The sequence below is a fragment of the Symphalangus syndactylus genome, chromosome 4, assembly GCF_028878055.3.
Source record: "Symphalangus syndactylus isolate Jambi chromosome 4, NHGRI_mSymSyn1-v2.1_pri, whole genome shotgun sequence".
Classification (NCBI taxonomy): domain Eukaryota; kingdom Metazoa; phylum Chordata; class Mammalia; order Primates; family Hylobatidae; genus Symphalangus; species Symphalangus syndactylus.
Genome location: NC_072426.2, coordinates 57,930,429 through 57,934,224, shown reverse-complemented (window position 1 = coordinate 57,934,224; position 3,796 = coordinate 57,930,429). Strand labels below are relative to the sequence as shown.

The window sequence follows — 3,796 nt, the reverse complement described above, 5'->3', positions numbered from 1 at the left end:
GGATAATTTGTTTTTGTATTTTTAGTAGAGACGGGGTTTTCCATGTTGGCCAGGCTGGTCTTGAACTCCTGACCTCAGGTGGCCCGCCCACCTCAGCCTCCCAATGTGTTGGAATTACAAGTGTGAGCCACCGTGCCCAGCCAAAGCTGGAGCTTCTTTACAATCACTTCTGGGTGTTTGCAGAAGCAACTAGGACTGAGATCACATTTCTATATTCGTCTTACTGTTTGTCATTGCTGAAAGCCAGGTACACAGTGTGAATATGCCCGGCCTCTCAGGCAGAGCCAGTCACATCAAAGGGAAGGAAGAGGCCTTAACAAGCCAGGTGGAAGCTGGCTTGGCTGATATCCCCACTTGCTAGAACTGTGCACATAAAGTGTCTTTCCAAGACAGCTGCTTGCCATGAAGTTGACCCACAGTGGAGGAAGAGCCTCCAAGTATATTTATTTCCATCTCCTCTTCTAGTTGAAGCCTGAGCTTCCCCAACTTTAAGGGTACCACGGGGCTTTTAAAGAGATATTTTAATTACTTTTTGTGATTTAATCTTTTTTTTTTTTGATGTAGGGATAATCTATAATGAGCCTTGATGTCTTTCTTCAATTTGCACAGTCCAGCAGAAATTATTAAAATTTGTGAATTGGGAAATGGAAAAATCTCTGTATTTTCCCTCTTAGGCCTCTCGGCCCGTGATGAGAGGGGCTGCCATGAAGGTCTTTGACATGTTCTGGAGACATTTTCCCTATTGTCATTACATATGCAAATTTCTGCAGCAAGCTAGAATTTCTCCCCAGAAAGTGGGGTTTTCTTTTCTGTCTTTTTTTTTTCTTTTTGCCTAAGTCAACACATCTTTATTAAACACCTGCAGTTACTGGGAGGAGGCGATGATGCTGGACACACTGTCAAAGTCAATCTTCTCTACAATATTCAAGGGTTTAATGCTCTCTTCCTGGTTACAGATGAAGATCGGCCCTGACTCGTTAGCGCTCCAGCCATATTTGCTCATCTACACCTTTAGCTGGCTGGCTGACAGATCACCAAACATTTTACCAAGCAGCCAGCATTCCGATGTGCTGGTAAGTGATACCCACGACATGGCAGATAAACTTTCAGACAGAGTCTTCAAAGCCGGTTATACCTTCCAACAGGACCATGTTTTCCTTGCCAGAAGGCCTGAAAGTGGCAGGTCTCCAGCAAGTCCCCGAGGTGCAAAATCTGTTGGATTGCCTGCTCCTCTTGTTGTGCTGGTGGATCATGTACGTGGACAGGGTGAAGTTGGTGTGCGGCAGGTGTTGAGGGATCTGGGCAGTGACCGTGGTCTGAAAAAATGCTGGGTTGAACTGGTACAACTTCAGGACAGCCAGGTTGGCTTCTAGATCATAGGCATTCTCCTCGGCCTGCATCTCCACGTAGCGCTCCAGGGTGGCTAGGATTGTATCTGTCGATGTCCTTAACCAACTTGCCCCCGTTGGCTCTCATTTGCTCAAACATTGCTATGACTACTGTCATCTTCCACAACCAGGGCTGGAGGCTAACACCTGCATCCTCCAGGACCGGAAGGGGTGGGGTTTTCTTTTCTATTGCATCCTCAGGCTGCATACTTTTCAAACTTTTATGCTGTGTTTCCTCTTAAATGATATGCAGTTTAGAAATTTTTCCCCACCATACCCTAAATCATCTCTCTCAAGTTCAAAGTTCCACAGATCTCTAGGGCAGGGGCAAAATGCTTCCAGGCTCTTTGCACAGCAGGAGGACCTGTACTCCAGTTCCCAACAAGTTTCTCATCTCCCTCTGAGAACACCTCAGCCTGGACCTTATTGTCTGTATCACAATCAGCATTTTGGTTAAAGCCATTCAAGAAGTCTCTATGAAGTTCCAAACTTTGCAATATCTTCCAGTCTTCTTCTGAGCCCTCCAAACTTTTCCAACCTCTGCTTGTTACCCGGTTCCAAAGTTGCTTCCACATTGTCGGGTATCTTTACAGCAGTGCATCACTACCAAGTACAAATTTACTGTTCTCATGCTGCTAATAAAGACATACCTGAGACTGGGTAATTTATAAAGGAAAGGGGCGTAATTGGCTTACAGTGCCCTAGTGGTAGGGAGGCCTCAGAAAGTTTATAATCATGGTGGAAGGGGAAGCAAACAATTCCTTCTTCACATGGCAGCAGCAAGGAGAAGCGCAGAGTGAAGTGAGGAAATAGCCCCTTATAAAACCATCAGGTCTCACGAGAACTCAGTCACTATCATGATAACAGCATCATGGGGGTAACCAGCGCCATGATTCAATTACCTCCCACCAGGTCCCTCCCATGACATGTGGGGATTATGGGAATTAAAATTCAAAATGAGATTTGGGTGGGGACAAATCCACATTGTATTAGGTGCTATTCTCTAGACTCTGAAAGCATCACTTCTGTAGGCCAATTGAGGTCAGGAAAACCTGGGCTTCATTGTTTCAAACACATTGACTGAGCTATATACAGGCCCAAACTCAGGGTCACACAGCTTTCCTAGTAGGATGCTAACTTTGAAGAACAATTTTTACCAAGATGTGAATTATGAATTTAGCTTTTTCAGAAGTTCTTTTTTTTATAATTAGTTTATAAAACTCATCTCCTGGCAGCATAGTCTGCTCTCTGAGATAAGAAGATATTGGTTTTCTGACAATCACAGTTAATTTGGGTATTGGCTTAGCTGAATTCATCAATTTCCTGAAAGCACAGTTGTGCTAACGTGGACCATTCAATTTGACTATCTCACAATTTTCATACTTCATACCTCTCAATTCCGAGAACTATCACATGTCAGTGAACCTCTATCCACTTCATCAAATCTCAATTATATTTAAAGTTTTATCATTTGTAGTACAGCATGTCGACATACTCGACATTCTATTTAACCTTAAAAATATGGTTCCTATAGCGATCTGGTTAGTGGATAATCAAAATCAAAAGCTTTTGCACCTTAAAGGAAACAATGAACAGAGTGAAGAGACAACCTAAAGAATTGGAAAAATGTTTGCAAACTTTACATCTGATAAGCGGCTAACATCTAAAATATACTCAACTCAGTAGCAAAAAAAAAAAAAGTATACCTGTTTACAGAATGTACAAAGGATCTGAGTAGACCTTTCTCAATAAAAGAAATACAAATGGCTAACAGATATATGAAAAAATGCTGAACATCAATACTCATGAGAGAAATGCAACCTAAAACCACAATGATATATTGATATTTTACCTCACACCTGTTAGAATGGCTATAATCAGAAATAAAAAATATGACCAATGTTGGCAAAGGTAGAGAGAAAAGGTAACCCATGCACACTGGTGGGAATGTAAATCATAGATTTCTTTATGGAAAATGATCTGACAGTTCCATGAAGAATTAAAAGAAGATCTACTATATGATTCAGCAATTCATCTTTTGAGCATATAACCAAATGAAATGAAATCAATATATTGATTAAAGAATTCCACTCTTAATATTCACTTCTGAGATAATTTTCAGTACCAACTATCTTAGGTCATATTCCTTTGAAATGATTTGTTAAGGAAGTGTTTCCATGAAAAAATCACTAAAGGGCTGGGGGCAGTGGCTCACACCTGTAATCCCAGCACTTTGGGAGGCTGAGATGGGAGGATTGCTTGAGCCCAGAAGTTTGAGGTCAGCCTGGACGACAGAATGAGACCCCCATCTCCACACACACACACACACACACTAGTAAAGAAAAAAATAAAGCCAGGTGTGGTGGTGCATGCCTGTAGTCCCAGCCACTCGGGTGCTGAGGTGGGAG

The 3,796-nt window shown here is 42.2% G+C and overlaps 1 pseudogene; it reads right to left on the bottom strand.

Annotated features, from left to right (window-relative positions):
- Positions 1–811: 811 nt before the first annotated feature.
- LOC129480080 (eukaryotic translation initiation factor 3 subunit K-like) lies at positions 812–1,596 on the bottom strand (annotated as a pseudogene).
- Between the last annotated feature and the right edge of the window lie 2,200 nt (positions 1,597–3,796).